Source organism: Pteropus vampyrus, unplaced genomic scaffold (assembly GCF_000151845.1).
Source record: "Pteropus vampyrus isolate Shadow unplaced genomic scaffold, Pvam_2.0 Scaffold301, whole genome shotgun sequence".
NCBI classification, from domain to species: domain Eukaryota; kingdom Metazoa; phylum Chordata; class Mammalia; order Chiroptera; family Pteropodidae; genus Pteropus; species Pteropus vampyrus.
The window spans coordinates 227,795-246,131 of record NW_011889082.1 but is presented as its reverse complement, the minus strand read 5'-3'; the positions used below and the strand labels follow the sequence as shown (position 1 = coordinate 246,131).

At 37.5% G+C, this 18,337-nt stretch overlaps 1 non-coding gene across 1 annotated transcript; it reads right to left on the bottom strand.

The window, feature by feature from the left end:
• Positions 1-2,457: 2,457 nt before the first annotated feature.
• Positions 2,458-2,576, bottom strand: LOC111730107. The gene has a single exon (XR_002776560.1). It is a non-coding gene; the product is annotated as a 5S ribosomal RNA (ribosomal RNA).
• Between the last annotated feature and the right edge of the window lie 15,761 nt (positions 2,577-18,337).

The window sequence follows — 18,337 nt, the reverse complement described above, 5'->3', positions numbered from 1 at the left end:
CAATTGTTAAAACACTAAGGAGAACTTCAGCACCACTGATAGTGGGATATTGTTCAGAACTGGAAACAGTCTTGCTGTATCTACGATGTCTAGACCAGCCCGCATGTAGAGTTCTATTCTGGGCTTCACTTGCTAACTGGGACCTTGATAAATGGGAATAGATTTGGAGGGAGGCACCTAAGAGGATGATGAGGCTGGAAACCACCATAGACTAGGAATACCTGAAGGACCTGGGTGTATTTCTCCTAGAGAAAAATTATTAAGAGGACATGAAAGCCAAATTCAATGAGTACATGTTACAGTGAAGCAGACTTTTCCCTAAGAACAGGAGAGAATTCACTAACAACTAGAGCTATTCATCAAAAGTTAATCCCCCTGTTCTTGGAAACAGGAACAGCCTGGAACTGCTATTTTTCAGGATGCTCTAGAAGGTATTATTCCCTTAGGAGGTGGACTTGTAAGGAAGGTCTCCTTCTTATCCAAAGATCCTATGATTTTTCAAACTTGTTGCTTTACTTCTTTCAGGGAAGGCAGAGGGAGTAGAATGAAATGGATCTTGAATTCTCTTCTAGCTCTACCCTTCTATGAAGTGCCTTGTTCTAAAGGGTAGCTTCATTCATATTGCACAGGATATCAGAGACAGGAATCTTTCATCTTCAACTTGACTTTCAAGATCTTATCCAAGAATGAACTATTCTCCACCAAATGTAACAAGTTCTTAAAATCATCAAGTGAGCCAGGTTTCCAAACCTTATTGATATGTTTCCTTGAGAACTGTCAATTTGCCATATTCCTTTCTCAATATTATTATTTTTTCCCTAAACTCTGTTTTTAAACTCAGACATTCTGTTTTTAACACTCTGTATCTAAGAACAGAGTGAGGCTAATGACACAGAACAAGAAACTTGTAAAGTCTTGCCTTTCACGTGGTAGATAATGTCAGGGCTGATGTGAAATTCTGGGCTTGATTTTAAGGCAGTAACCAGGGGTCATATAGCCTCAAAAAGTTTCTTCCAGACAGAATCACTAAATGGTTTGTCTGAGCCTGTTAAGAGGGATGCTGAAAAATCCCTACACTTCTCCCTATGCACACATCTCCCCCGTTTCTCCATCCTTCTGCCTGACCTCTCACCTTTAGAGATAATTTTACTTAAGCTTCAGAGCCTTTTTAGGCAATAAGAAGCTCTTTAGGAGCTATTTGTTTATTAGCTCAACCTGAGCAATATACCGAGACTTAGGAGAAAAGGCCATTTTTAGCAAGATAGGGTCCAGGGGTATCTTTGGAAGGTACAGTCATAGCAAAAACCACGCTTATCCTTTTTCACTTATTTTACCACTGATTTAGTGCAGAGCACTATGCTAGGGACTAGGGATAGAGAGACAGTAAAACACCATCTCCTGTCGTCAAGTGACTTGAAGATCACAGAAGCCTTCTAACCTTTTACATAGGTGATATTCTATGTGAAAAGAAGAGATGTCACAAGATGACTAAGGTGGGAAAAGCAGCTGGGGTTTGTGTGGGTAGAACAGCCCATGGCAGGGCCTTTACCTTGGTGATGATGTCAACTCCTTTAGTCATTAAGGGGAGTGGCCAGAACCTGCTGGTTTGGTCAGTGATGGGGCAAGAGATGGTGGTATCAAACCAAGGGAGGGAAAAGTGATCTTTTAAGGACTAGAGGGAAGTCAAACAGAACCTCTCAGCCAAATGTCAGGACCTTGAATTTATGCTGTAGGGTTTTATGTTTTCTGGCAGTCATTTACATAATTAAGTAAGAGTCACCTTGGGCAATACTGGTAAGAGTGAAGAGCTAGAATTTCTCAGAAACTTTTTTATTTTTTTTTTGGAGCCTCAGATAGAGGAAGGCAGAAGAGAGAAGTAGCATGTTGTGGTGGTTCTCAGACTTTTTAGCCCAAAACACCAAAGGATAATTTAACACTCTGCATTAGTAATAATGGCTAACTTCTGCAGATATTCACAACCAGTCAGGGTGCATGGCAGAATATTATGGAGAAGCAAGAAATAGGGAGCAATTTCATAAAGTTTACTGGTTGAGTCTAATATGACCCTTTCATTGCAGGCCTGGGTTGAAGCCACTGACCAGCTACATAACCATAGGCAGGTCAGCCTCCTTGAGCTGTAGTTTCCTCATCTATAAAATAATTAACCGTACCTGACAGCATTATTGAAGAGATTACAGATAATATAATAAAGTCCCTATCACAGTCAGTAAATAGTCATTTAGCCAGAGCTTAATGAATGATTAGCTGCTAGTATAGTAATTTGTCTTAAAAAACATATATATTGTGAAATAACAGAATCTATTCAGCCAGCCTTCGTGCAGAAGTGAAAATCCTGGGATTTGAAAGAAGTGTGCTCTTAATAGTAAATGTCCTATGTATTGAGGTATACCAGCTTAGGCTGGGGGAAGATATTTTATGAAATCTTTTTTTTTTAAATGCCTACAGCACCTGGTCTTCCTAGGTGGTCTCCCATCCAAGTACTAACCAGGCCCAACCCTGCTTAGCTTCCAAGATCAGATGAGATCGGGCACGTTCAGGGTGGCAAGGCCGTAGACCTTTATGAAATCTTAATTGCTAGAAATAGGAAGTTGGGGTGCAGAGGTAGGAGAAGCTGCTATTTCTAAGCCATAAGATTTTTTTTATAGAAAGAAATTTTTATTCAAAAAATTTTTGTGTGTACATATGTATGTATTGTGTATTATTGAAATAACATCAATTAATAACATTCTATAAGTTTCAGCTATACAACATTGTAATTCAATATCTGTATACGTTATACTATCCTCACCATCAAAAGCCTAGTTTCTGTCAGTCACCATACATTTGACCCCTTTTACCCATTTTGCCCTCCCCCCACCCCCTTTCCCTCTGGTAACCACCATTCTATTGTCTGTATTTATGAGTTTGTTTTTGTTTTGTTTTTTCTTTGTTTTGTTTTATATTTCACGCATGAGTGAAATCATATGGTTTTTGTCATTTCCATCTGATTTATTTCACTTAGCATTATATCCTCAAAGTTTATCCAATATTGCCACAAATAGCAATATTTCATCTTTTTTATGGCTGAGTAGCAGTCCATTGTGCATATGTGTGTGTATACCATATCTCTAAAAGGAAAAATTTTAATTCACATTTGAGATACATTGTTCCAAGGGGAAAAATCTTAATAGTTTTTAAATAGTTTCACATAAATGTAAAACCAAGATCTTAGTCTGGAATGGGAAGGTTGAGACCATTCATTCATTCATTCACTGAACTAATATTTACTGAGCACCTGCTGCATCCACACCAGGCACTGTAAATGAAAGGCATTGATTATGTGAAATGGTTGTCTTTACTGTGAGTAGAATTGCAGCCCTGAGACTGGGTTTCTTTGGGGTCTGGGAAAAAGAGGCACGGTCAATGGACTCTTGTTGTCTGTAGAGAAATTGATCTCACATGGCAGCGAGATAGGGACTGAGGGTAAATACCCTACCTATGAAGTGAGGGTAGGAGAAGTTTTAAAGGGCCCAGTTTGATGTTTTTTCTGCATTGTTATTTTTTTGTGTTTTTTTCTCACATCTCCTTCAGTAAAATTAGGTTAAATATTACAGTCTGTTCTCTGTTGTGAAGAATTATAAGATGGGCTGCCATTGGGGCCCCAGGTGGTTGCCTGAAGTAAGCATCCCTTAGGAATTCCCAGAATCCTTAGGGAGGAGAAGTCAGAGGCTGGCTTTCTTACAGTCACTTGAGGACATGAGGCTCAGAGTTATTTGGGTATTAATCAGAAGTGTGACCCTTTGAAGGCTTTCACACATTTGTCCTTGTGGGTGGCTTGAATGACCCTCACAAAGCAACTGGGGACCCTCCCATGATACCAAGTCACTGGGCATAGTTTCCAGGGGATCAAGCCAGAGCAGCTCACTCTCCACTAACTTGAATAATATTAAAAATGCAAGTTACTTCACATTCTAGGGTACGAATGTCCTGAACCAGCTGACTTGAATGAACTATAAATTGCCAATCCAAGGCTATATTCTTTGATACCTGTCTTTTCCTTCCTTACCTACCATCCTGTCACTCAAGTGAAAGCAAAGAAGAAATTAACATGTATGGAAGTCTGCTGTGCTAAACACTGTGTAGGCTATTCTGCACAAATTATTTCATTTACCCCCTTACAACAACTTGTGAGATAGGTAGGATTATCCCTATTTTTCTGATGAGACATGGAACATGAGAGTCCTATGTCCAAAGTAATACGGACAGTAAGTAGGTAAAGTCTTAGGTCCTAATACATGTTTACCTAATTCCCAAGTTCTTTACACCTATCTCAAAGAAAAATGTATTTTAGGATTTGTCTAAGTAAAATGTAATTAAGCAGAAAAATCTATTGGGAGAAATGTTTGCTGTCTCCAAGCAAACAGAAGTAATTGCCTATCAAATGGACACTGACTTCCAGCTGTAACTGAAACCAGAGCTGCAGGATGCTCAGGTTCAGACACTTCCTCTCCACCTAGAAAACTGCCACAAAGGAAAAAGAAGTGGTGAAAGTCAGTTTCAGGCAGATCATGGCAAAATCAATTCCACTTTCTCGGGTGATAGGAGTAAAGGATCCAAATCCATATCTATCTGTCCTGAGGAATCAAACAGTTGCCTAGAAGGTTAATATAAATCTGTTGTGTGAAACACAAATTGTTTTATATCTGGCCCAACAGTTTACACTTAAAAAAAATTCACCACTCATGCAAAATCATGTTTAAATACAAAGGCATGTCTGTGGTTCACAGTATGGTCATCCACAGTCTTCTTATGAAGGAATGAAGGATTGGCCCCATAGGCCCTTGCAGACCAGTATCATTTTGTGGATTGGCACACATGCGCAGATTACACTTTGAGAATCCCTGATACTGCTTTTACTGCTTTTGTTACAACAGCCTTACTATAGGTTGCTTCTAAGATAAATCTAAGCATTTGACCCTCAATATTGTCTTTACCTATCAATTAATTGCAAATTACTTCTTTCCTCTTTCTCTTTTTATTTCTCTCTCTCTCTCTCTCTCTCTCTCTCTCTCTCTCTCTCTTAAATCAATCAACCTACAGGCTTGCTAAAAGTAGTCTTTAATTACTAAAGACTTTCTGAAGGAAATAAGGGAGATTAAGAGATCCGGATTACATGCTTTTTCTGATGATCGCTGTACAACTCTGAGTAAGATCATTATTTTTTATCAACTCAAAGATTAAAGTTACCTCTGACAGCACTAGGGTATAATAACCTCGATATTTGCATGTTTCTTCCCCTGCTTCCCCATTTCTTGATCTTGCACCCACATTTATAGAGGAACCATGTGTCAATGGGAAGGAGGTAGAGAGAACACGTAAGCAGCAACTACTTGTGGTAAGCATCTGAATTGGTCTTTTTGTAGTCTTATTGTAGAATTTGATCTAAAAACTAAACCAGACGCCACTATGCCCACTCTGTACCTTCCCTTTGTCATCTCTGTAGCATGATTTTTTTTTTTTTATCACAGAGTGATGATACCATTATAATTGCAGAGGGTTTCTATAATAAGTTCCCAGAAACAGCTTGAGGCAAAAAAGTGTTATTCCTCTTTTGCTTCCTCTCCTCCAAAATCTCTTGGTACACCTTAAGCTTACTCTTCAACTCAATTTTCTTTTAGAGGAAATTAGTCAATGATTCATAGAAAAACACCCCAGCTCTGACCTCAGTGGCTCACCAGAGCCAGTCCCTCAATCAGTCAGGTTCAATAATGATCTTCCACAGGTGCTTAAGCCCTACTTGAACCTGGATTTTTCTGCCTTTAGAATTCCCCCTGGAGAAAAAGAATCAGGAAAGTTCACATACAGAATGTTGAGCAGAGAACAGAAACTCCAGAGTCTTCTATCTTTAACTGCTCCTTCTGTTCTGGCTGGAGAGGGAGATCTAGAAGAAGAAAGATGGTGGCTTTTAGAGGCTTTGGGGAAAGGCTCTCTGGGGATCTCTAGGGAGATCTGAAAGCGTGTAGAAAGCCCTGCAGTGACTAGAAAAATATCAGTGCCTGCCAGACAATAGATATTCAGTATATACATTAAATAACTAAATGGTTGAATGAATGAAAGGGCAAAAGAAAAGAAGCAAAAGAGATGAGGGTGAAGCAGGGCTGTATACAGATGACATTTACCTCTCTTTCTTCCTAGGTCTTTTTTAAAGTTGTTTCCATTTGCTCTAGGATGATGCTTAGATTCTCCCTCCAAGATGATGGCTTCTCAGTCATTTCACCTTTCCAACCTTAGTGATTGCTAGACCTCTCAGGTGTAGGCTCAAAGTAAGCAAGCATGAATAGTAAGACAAAGGACGGAGAGAAAAGAAAAGGGCAAGCAGAGGAGTCTGCATTCTCTTTCTTCTGTTTTAATTCGCTGGTGATAAGCAAGTTAACTTCTTCATGCCTCTGTTTTCCATAACTGTGAATTATAGGTAATATCACTGAGGCACCCTGAAGGTCAATTTATTAATGGTAGATTTGTGAAAGTGTAAGAAAAATACCATGTTTGGTATTTTCTAGAGAATATGCTTTCAAAGCAAACCTTTTATTCTCATCAGCTGTCACCATGCTACTCAGACTTTAATGTGCCCAGGAACCAATAGAGAACTAATTAAAATGCAGGTTCAGAGTCCGTAGGTCTTAGGTGGGGCCCGAGATTCTGCACTTCTAACAAGTTGCCTAGTAATGACAAAGCTGCCCTGTAGAAGACTATGTTCAGTAGCAAGGACCTAGATTCTAGGTCCTAAACCATTGCTATAGTGTCTTATAGCTTTAATTTTTGCCAAGTCTCTCCCACCTTCATCCCCCTCACTTGGCACTCTGCCATCATCAATGACTTGAAGAGTCCCAAACATGCCATGCTCTTCAAACCTGTGTGGCTTTGTACATCTTCCCTCTGCCCTTCACCCCCTTATCACTGGATGAGCTCCTTCATGTCTCAGCTCACATGTCACATCTTCCGTGAACCCTTCCCTGGCTCCCCATCCTACCAGCCTGTCAGACCCTCTCTCCTTCATGCTCATCATACTGAACTATATTAACCTATTTACATGTCCAGGGCCATAGCATAGTGTTGCTCAGGTTATGCCCTACACAGGGGTTCCTGACCAAGAAGGCAAGAGGGGGCAGAAATCCATCCTGTTGTCCATTTGCCATGTCAGAGCCCTGGTGCAGAGCTGCCCCCATTAGGGGGAAGGGATGACTGTTTCTAACTCACACAAAGGCACCATATGGGCTGACTGTTTGTCTTTGCTACCAGATGTGGGCCCTTGAAGAAGGAATCAAGTCTCATACAACTCAGCACAGTGCTTGTCGCAATTCTGTGTTCAATAAAATGTTTGAATGAATAAATAATGAGAGAGAAAAACGAAGAGCTTCTGAGAAGAATGTACAGACAATAATTTCATTCAGTTTTAAAGATAAATCAACCAAATCGTAAGCAAGAGGTCTGGGATTTGCTAATGTGCTGCTGAAAAGGCAGGGTTCTCAAAGCCCCATTTTACTAAAAGGATCATAGGTATTAGTGAAAAGAGATAAAGGGCTACAGTTAGCACCTTTAGAAGACTCACCAGAACCAGCAGAAAAATATGTTGCCCAGAATCAACAACAAATTGTTATGTGTTTTCAGATCTAGAAGATGAGTGAGTCTCAGAATATTACTTGATCATAAAATTTACAGGCTACTGAAGGCAGCAGTTTCTATAGCAAAAAACATTCTGAGAACAAGAGGTAAAAACAAAACCCTGCTTCTCCTTCCTGTCCTGCCACCATTCTTTCCCTGAGGATCAAGTCCTAACTCTTAGCTCTTAGTAAATCTAGCCCATCTCCTCCTTTCTAACAATCTCATTTTTTCTCCCCAGTTCTCTGGCTGGGTTGGGCTTGATACCCTGCTCATATTCTTGTTCCCTCTGCCTAGACTGTCAGAAACAAAACAGTGAATGTGTTAGATAGTGAAAGTGAGGTTTCCACAACTGCTAAGGGCCTGGGCTTGGTTGAGAAAGGCATAGTCCAGGTAAAGAAGCACCTTGACACAATTTCTTTTTTTATTAAATTTATTGGGGTGACATTGGTTAATAGCATTATATAACATCAAATGTACAACTCTATAATATATCATCTGTATATTGCATTGTGTGCTCACCATCCAAAGTCTAGTCTACTTCTATCACCTTATATTTGACACCTTTTACTCCCCTCATCCTCTCCCCACCCTTATGTTGTCTGTATCTCTGAGTTTGTTTGTTTTGTCTGTACATTTGTTTTATATCCAATCTTTTAAAAGGGGTTTATTTGATCTGCTTTGCAAGAATTCCTCAGTTGTCTCCATGTGAGTGTCTCTCTAATAAGACTATAAGCTCTTAGAAGTTGGGAATAAGACTTAGACATCTTTTATCTTCCTGGCACTGTGTGATGCTCTGTGAAATGAAGTAGGTACTGGATTTGCAGGGAGTTTACAGCTGTCATTGATGATGAAATGAGGATGTGCAAAGGCTAGTAATTCTCAGCCAAAATATCCAGAATTTCACTTTGGGACTGTGGCAGGGATTCCTCTGCGAAACATACCGATACCTTGCAAAAATCCAACCTGGGCTTTGCCTTCTTACATCATCTTGTTCTCATTAAAGCCAGTTACTGAAGCTATGACTATGGTTCTGTAGTAAGGGGAACTGAAAATCTTAAATAATGTATGCTATCATGTGACTTCAGGATCAAATGTTATTCAAAATGAAATTTAAATTAAACACACAGAGAGAGAGAGAAAAAGAAAGTAGGGCAAGATCTCCAAATTTCCATTTATCTCTTACCAAAATTTAAGCCCAGATCTTTATCGCCTCAGAACCACTGAAGCAAACAATTGAGAAGAGTTTGAGAACACTTTGGGCCTGATCTTTTCATTTAAGGAAATTTCTGGTCTAGTTATCTTGGACCAGCTTTGAGATCATGGTGATGAGTCGTTATTTTAAAAAATAGAGATAAGGTCTTTCTGTCACATCACCATCATTAGACTTAACATTGATAATCACTCAGGACTTATGGACCATAAAGAGTCAAGAACTGGGTAATTCCAAACTTTCCTCTTTTTAAGGCAATAAAAAAATGCTGATTTAATGTTCTTATTTCCTGGGTCATTTCTAGAAGAAAGATAGGCTAGTTCATTTCTTTTTTTTTTTCTCTCTCTCTCTTTCTAAGAAAATAAGCCAAATAGCAAATATTAATTATTAAAAGGTTTTCAATTATTAAAAAATGCAAGCTCAATTTGGAAAATATAGAAGTTCAAAAAAGAAGACTCTCTCCAATGCCACCAACTAGCACAACCCTACTAATATCTTGCTGTAGATTTTCAAGTCACAGAGAAAATCAACAAATGAAAAACTATTCATATAGTCATTAAGTGAACCAAATTCAAGCTATGCTCTTACACTCTGAGGATTAGTGGAATTGGGTTAGTAAAATAATCTGGAAATCTTAAATGTCAAATTACTTTCAATGAATGATCTGTGACATGATTTTTTTTTCAAACAGGTTGGAAAAGTTTTGACACACTTGTTTGCTGTTTCTGCATCTTAAAGGAAGCTAAAATCACCTTCTCAGAGACTGGTTGTCACAAAAAAACAAAACAAAACAAAAAAAAATTCCATTCAGGAAAGTTAGAGAAATCCCAGAACATTATTTCTCAAGCAATTCAGATATATCCTTTTGAAAAAGATTGACTCTGGAAATTTGATTACCTAGAATGTTAGTTAGAAGCCATTTCTTCTGAGTATCCATAACATTTTTCCTTCTTACCCGGCTCTTCTTTCTTGACTTCTTTCCTGGTTCTCTGAAGAAATCAGTTATCTAACTCCTTTGTATACCACATAATAGGTGGCTAAATGTCTTACTCTGTGATATGGAATTGCTTTGAAGCTGACTTCTGAAGCTTCAAACTTCAAACTTTGATTTAAGCACCAAAAATGTCTGTGTCACTATGTGTGGCTTGGCATATAAATAACAGCAATAATAATAACAACAGTTAACACATAAAGTTCTTACCATATGTCAGAAACTATTTTTTATGCTTTACAACTACTCACTCATTTGATCTTCATAACAAAATCCTCATAATCCTCCTGTGAGCTACATACCATTATTATCCCCATTTTAAATATGAGGAACAGAGAATAATATGTCCAGAGTCACAGAGCCAGTAAGTGGCAAAGCCATGATAGGAACCTGGCAGTCTATCTCAGAGTCCACACCTCTAACCACTATACTTGATTGTCTCACTTAGCAATCTACTTGCCCAGGTGAAAAATCACATTGACTCCTTCTAGGTACCCTTCTCCAATTTATCCACTTGGGTAATTGAATGCTGAGTTTAATAAAGCTGCATTTTCTAACAACTTCCTTTCCTAAGGTCCACAGGAGAAGTTGGCTATTTGCCCATGAAGCCTTGTTCGCTCCCTATCTGAAGGGGCATAATGGAGACTAACACTCTATCTGTGGTACAAGGGGGAGGAAGGTGAGTTTTCTTGTTCATTTAACATGAAGAGTCTCTTAGGTTTAGGGGTTTTCTTCCTCCCCTACTCCAGTGCCACCAGCTACAGGTGAGAAGGTCTCCTGGGTATCAGTTTCATATCATCTGCCTCAAAGACAGCTCAAGTGCTTCTGATACAGCAACTTTGTACCTCAGCTTTACTGCTAACTCTACGTTTCATCTACAGGAAGAACTTAAGAAAATGAGCAGGAATTATAAAAATTTTGCTTCTTGCTGACATAGATAAACCTCACTGACTTTTATTTTTTCAACTGAGAGTGTGGTTAACATGATTAAAACAAAAAAAGAAACCCTCAAGTTATTGAACTATCAAGTCTGTTCTTTGGATGAGACAGCATAAAATAGGATTGTGGCACTGGAACTCATCCCCCACATTTTATAGATAAGAAAACTGAGACCCAAGGGGACTCATGGAGTGCTCATGATAACACAACTGATTTGTGACTTTAAAAATATATATTTCCTTATTGGCTTATTTTCTTTAAAAAAGAAAAGAATAGAAATTAATTAGCCTGTCTGTCCTCTGGAAATGGCTCATGGAACAAAGCTCATGATCTAAAATCTGCATGTTATTGCCTTAGACAAAGGAAATTACAATTACCACCTCTAACCCCCAAATGGGTCATTCTAGAGCCTAGGACTTTACGTATTGGCATGAAAATGGAGGCACGCTTGGTCTTTGGTCTCTTAGTGACTGTGCCAGTCACTGTACATCCCCGGCTGTCCTTTAGCATCTGTTGGGCTCTATTGCTCTTGGTGGGCTGCACAGATGCTCCCACAAAGGTGGTCGCTTTTGATCAAGTCTGTCACAAGGGATTTCGCCACTGCTCTTGCCCAAAGGCTCAGGCCAGGCCACCATAGGCATCTATCTATGCCTCCTCGGTCAGAGTTCTCATCCTCTTTGGACTATTGTGCAAAAGTGCAATCAGATCCCAACTCTTACAGATTCTACCGCAAATTTGTTTCTCTTAATTCCCTATCCATGTCAGTTTCATGCATTCTACCTTCTCCTTAGGGTCCTTTCCTCTTCCCATCCAAAACTCCAGTTCATACCATCCAAGAGACTTTGTAAAGCAAAAGTTATAATGCTTCCCTGAGACTAGAAAGCCCTGAACTCCAGGACCCAAAGCTGGGTCTATACTCTCTTTCAGGAGAAGCATAGAGCAGAAAACAAGATCCCTGTTATCCTGAACCAATTATTTATATAACTGCATGTTTCATATCTGACTCTCTTTCGAGATTATAAATTTCATGAATTGAGGATTAGGATTAAGTTAAGGTTAGAGTTAGAGTTAGATCCTTACATCTTATTCATTTTTTGCATCCCTTGTGCCAGCACAAGGCCAGGTAAGTAAGGACCTTACAATAGGTATTTTCAGAGGGAAGAAAGAGACAGAGCAGGGAAGAGAAAAAGAAAAGAAGGGAAAGCGAGAGAGTGAAGACTAACTACTACAATGGCCCATAGAAATAACAAAAGTCTGATTTAAGATAGTCTCAGATGAAATAAAGAGAAAGGGGTGGAAATGAAGTTGAAAACTATTAAGAAGAAATAATTTACAGGACTTGATAACAAATTTGCCATGAAAGATGTGAAAGATAGCAGTTAAGGATGATTCTGAGATTTTACAATTGACAAATCTCAGTGTGATGTGGGACTGTGAGAGGAAGATTGGGTTTAGTTGTGTTGGTAAAGGGTGGTGAATTATGGAGGGCTTGTGAACAGTGAGTCTACTTTGGAAATTGTAAGATATCTGGGGAGGACGTCCAGCAGACAGATAGATTTGTGGATCTCACTGTTTTAAGTACATGTGAACAGGAAAACCACAATGAAATTGTGAACTGGGCAAAGTTATCTTTAGAAACTCCCTTCTATTTGAGACCCATTTTAGGTCCCAGTTCTCTAATTTTTTACCCAAATTTCTTCATCCACATCTGTTCTTAAGAAACAATCAGATAATCTCAATCTGTTTAAAAGATAAACTATTAGTAAGACACATGGTTAGCTCTTTCCTGTTATACATGAATGCTAGTACATAAGCACAGCCTCAAACCAAAGGAATGATAATAACACTACCAGTAAGAGCTAGTGCTCATATGGCTATTAATATATGCCAGACACTTTTCGAAGCTCTTAATGGTCTCAGCAACCCCACGAGGTAGGAAGCCATTTTATAGGTGAGAAAACTATGAGGCTAAGTGACTTGTCCAAGGTCACACAGCCAGTTAATAATGGAGCAGGAAACATACTTTTGCACTGTGGCTCTTGAGTCCATCCTTATAACCACTACCTTGGGAATGAAAGTATGAGGGCGGAAATTTAAGAAAGGTGGAAATGTGCAGTAAATTCTGTGAGGGAACTCTCAGCAAGGTTCAGATTCCATTGTGCAGGTCACTGCAGTCTCATCTTACTAACCGATGACTATGATGACATGGGCTCTGCCAAAAATTTACTTCAGGCAACTTACTTAATCCCTTTCAGTTTCATTTTCCTCATACAGAAATCACTCATGTTCAGGATTATTCCTTGCAGCAACATTTTGTGATAGCAAATGACTGGAAACAACCTAAATGTCTATTGATAGGAGACTGGCTAAAAAAAGATTATACATCCATAAAATGGAATATAATACAGCCATAAAAAGGAGTAAGGTAAATCTCTTTATACTACTATTGAATGATTTCTAGGATATATTGTTACATTAAAAAAAACTACAATGGTGAACTGGGTATATAGTGTACTACAATTTGAGTAAATAAGGGTGATGTATATTCCTTTATGCTTCTATGTGCACACATATAGGTAACCTATAGAATTGGTTGCTTCAGAAGAACTGGGTAGATGGGGAACAGAAAATGAGGAGAGGGCCTGTACAAGTTAGGATCCCAGCAGAAAACACACGGCACACTCCAAAGGCATAATGGAAAGGAGTTTAATGAAAGAATGATTTACAAATGTGTAGACAGGGCTGAAGCACCTAACAAAGGATGGTGATGTGCCCATCCTTGAGCTAGCTAGAGAGGGAGAATAATTACCATGCCTAGGCCCTAAGAGACAAAGCAAGTAAATGGTTACCTGAACCCAGAGAGCTGTACATATAGAAAAGACCACCAGAGAGAAGCCATGGACTTCCCTAGATGAACCTACAACCTGTCAGGGAAGGAGCTGGGGAAATAAATATCCTGACCGCATTCTTCTCCTGCCCTCGGGTCTCTTGATCTCCTGCCCTCGGGTGCTGTGCCATGGGTAAGCCCTACCAGAAGCCCAAGTTCAAGGACACTGTCAATGCAGGCTTAGAGTTGAGCCTCTTGAGGTCCAAGGCAGAGAGGACAGTGAACCTGAGGGTACACAAGACTATCTACTGAAAAGACTATGTACCCTTTCTACCTTGTAAATTTAGAACTGTGTGAACAGATAACTTATTTGAAAAGTAGTCAACTTTGCACACACAATAAAAGAAATTTTAAAATGAAACATACAATATGATATTAGAGCAGATAGTTTCTAAGACTCTCTCTCCGAGTCCAATTCTACTTATTTCCTTGAAGCAGTTTTTCACCTAAATCACAGTCCATGGCTCCACCTAGTGTCAAAGCGATGCCTGAGCCCTGAGCCCAGTCTCCTTCGGGAATCCTGAACTTTCACTCTCCCTTCCCCAAAGTGACTGTGGAAATTTACTTAAATTCAATTTTGAACTAACTAGTTATGATTTTCTCCATATCTACCTCTAAATTAATTTAGAGGTAAATAGCATGCGATCTAAGACTGTAAACCTCCCATAAGCCCACTTTTGAGCTTGTCACTGCCCTGTTCATATGCCCTTAATTCAGTGACTCTCAATCCTGGCTACAAAATAATATCCCCTGAGGAGTTTTAGGGAGCTCCTACATGAGATTCTAATTTAATTGTTCTGAGATGGGCATCGATTTTTTAAAGCCCTTCAGTGGTTGTAATGGGAAGTCAGGGCTGGGAGTCCCTGCTTTCATGATTCTTTGCTGCCTGTTAGGTCTATTTCCTTCACTATTCAGGATGTGCTCCCTCTGCTTTAGACAATTTAAGTTTCTGATAAGACTATTTTTCACCCTCTGTGCCTTGCTCAGGCTACATGCCCTACAAGGCTCATGCCTCCATCTCTAGTTCCATCGACGTCTCCAGACCCTGCTTAAGGATCACCTCCACTAAGAATTCTCCCGCCCCTCATTCTCAAACAGACGTTTCTTTCTCCGTGGAGCCTCTGGTGATTTTTAAAGAAAACTTTTATAATCTTTTCTTCTTAATTGAAAGTTAGTGCAATAATAGAGTATTCTTTTTACTTATCAAATTGAAAACAATCAAAAGAATCAAAAGTCTGATATTTTCGTGAAGAAAATGAGTACTCCCTGTATGATGAGAGTGTAAATTGGTGTAACAGCTTTAAGAAAAATCCAGCAATATGTGTCAAAATGCATTCTGTTTGACCCAGCGGCTCTGTTCCTAGGAATTTATCCTAGGCACATATGTGGGCAAAAATGCCTGTAAAAGGAATACTCATTGTAGCATTGTTCACAAGAGCAAAAGATGGGAAATAACTAAAAAGTCTCATTACAAACAAGAGGTCTGTTTAAATAAGTTATGGTACATCTATACAATGGAATGCTGATGAGTCCAAAAAATGAGGCAGCTATCGATGTAGATAAGGGCAATTCTAAGATATACTGTTAAGTAGGAAAAAAAACGAAGTACAATGTTATAGAATCCTCCCATGGGTTTTTTTTTTTAATTTTTTTACAAAAGAATAAATATATATTAATCTTTGCTTGCAGATGCATTGAATATCTTTGGAAGGATATACAAGCAAGCGCTCACAATGACTTGACTCCTGGAAAGCAAAGTACAAGTGATGGGTCTGAGGCAGCAAAATAGCAAAAGATAACAAAGAGGTAACCAACAGAACAGAAAAAGGTATCTGCAAACGAGGCCTCTAATAACAGCCTAATATCCAAAATACACAAAGAACTCATACAATTCAGCAACAAATAAATCAAACAATCCAATTTAAAAAATAGGCAGAGGACCTGAACAGACATTTCTCTCCATAGGACATACAAATGTCCAATGGACATATGAAAAGATAGTCGAATTCACTAGCTATTAGGGAAATGCAAATCAAAACCACAATGAGATACCACCTCACAACTGTCAGACTAGCTATCTTCAACAAGATAAATAATAACAAGGGTTGAAGAGGTTGTGGGGGAAAAGGAACCCTCATACACTGCTGGTGGAAATGTAAATTGGTACAGCCACTCTGAAAAACAGTATGGAGGTTCCTCAAAAAACTAAGAATAGAATTACTATATAACCCAGCAATCCCCCTTCTGGGTATCTACTCTAAAAATTTGAAAACATTTATCCATAAAGATATAAGCACTCCAATGTTCATTGCAGCATTATTCAAGGTGGCTAAGACATGGAAACAGCCGAAGGGCCTTCGATAGATGATTGGATAAAGAAGATATGGTATGTCTATACAATGGAATATTACTTAGCCATAAGAAAAGATGAAATACTACCATTTGCAACAACATAGATGGATCTTGTGATTATCATGCTAAGCGAAATAAGTCAGACAGAAAAAGTTGTGAACCATATGTGGGATATAAAACTGAAATCAACAAATGAACAAGACAAACAAACAAAAACTCATAGACACAGACAATGGTTTAGTGATTACAAGAGAGAAAGAAGGGGAGAGGGAGATAGATAAGGGTGAAGGGAGTGAAATATATGGTGATGGAAGAAAATTTAACTTTGGAAATTTAACTTGAACACAATGCAATATACATATGATGCATTATTGAATTGTACACTTGAAACCTATATAATTTTATTAACCACTGTCATCTCAATAAATTTAATAAAAAAGATAAATTTGTAAAATTTCACATGTATTTGTAAATATTGAAACATACTTATAGATAATTCACGTGTCAAAGAAGTGATAGTGAAAATTTTAAAATACTAAAAGCTAAACAATATTAATATTAAACAATTTTAAAAATACTAAAAGCTAAACAATATTAATATTAAACAATTTTTAATATTGTTTAATATTAAACAATATTAAAAATACAATTTTTAATATTGTTTAATATTAAACAATATTAAAAATACTACCTCAATTTAAAATGGTTAAGGGAAATTTATTTACTTAAATGCTTATTTTAGACAAGAAGAAAGTTTGAAAATTAGAAAGCTATGTGTTCAATTTAAGAAATTAGTAAAAGAACAACAGGAAACAAACAAGTAGAAAGAAGTAGAAAAGATAAACACAGAAGTTCATGAAAAAGTAAACAAAGATACAAAAGAGAGAATCCATAAAATTAAAAGTTCTGTTTTAAGAATAGAGAATTTTCTGCTGAGATTGAGCAAGAAAAAAAAGGAAAAAGAACAAATAAGCAATATTAGAACTGAAAGGGACATGATCAAAGGTAAGGCAAAGATTTTTAAAAATGTATCAATTTAGGTCAATCATTTGGAAACAAATGAAATGAACAAATTCCTTGAAAAATATAACATCAAAACTTACTCAAAAAACAGAATCTTAATTGTCTTATAACTCTAAAGAAATATAATCAATATTTGAGTCTTCCCACAATGGAATTATTATCTTTAAATATTTTTACAGATGACTTATACCAGGCTTTTAAAGAGGAGATCATTCCAATCCTTAAAACTGTCTCAGAGAACAGAAAAAGAGAGACTATGACACAATTCATTCTATGAAATTAATATAACCTTGATATCAAAACCAAGCAAGGTCAGTACATTAAAGAAACATTATGGGCCAATATGAATCAAAAACAGCTACAAAATTCAAATAAAATACTAATAAAACAAACCCAGGAGTTTATTTTAAAAAGATAATACATCATATTACCTAGAAATGCAAGAGTAGTTAAACATTAGAAAATAATAATATAATTCACCACATTAACAGATTAAAGGGAGGAAAAAACATATGATCATCTCAGAAGATGCAGCAAACAATACTCCTAGTGATGAAAAAATGAGAAGCAGATCCTAAAAATTCAAGAACAAGATAAAGAGCTCATTTGCCTCTATTCAATATTATACTGGATTTCCTAACAAGTGCTGTAAGAGAAGAAAAAGAAGTAACAAAGCACAAAGAGAGGAAAGAGGTAAAAGGTAGAAGTATTAGAATAGTCTTTTTCATAAAGCTATAATTGTCTACATGGAAAGTCCCAAAGAATCTACAGGCAAATGATTAGAAATAATAAGCTCAGCAACATGGCTGAAGAGAAGACCAATATACACAATTAAATACATTTCTAACTATTTGGCAACAAACTGAAAATACAATTTTGAAAAAAAATGCAGTTTACCATAACAATACAAAATATAAGCTATATCTAATGAAAGTTATATAAGACCTATACAGACTATATTCTAAAACTTTATTTGATGAACATCAAATAATACATATTACAGAAATAATTGATGAAGGATGTTCAATAGGAAGACTCTTTTTTGCAAAGCTGCCAGTTATCCCCAATTAGATCTATAGAGTCAATGTAATTTAATTCCCAATCCCAGTGGGTTTTTTTCCCAAAAAACTGATAAACTGATTGTAAAATTTGTATAGATGAACAAAGGTCAAAATATAACAACGACTATTTTGGAGAAGAATAAGGTAGGAAGACTTGCCCTATCAAATTTGAAGACTTTAATTATAAATTGTTATAATGAAAAGAGTGTGGT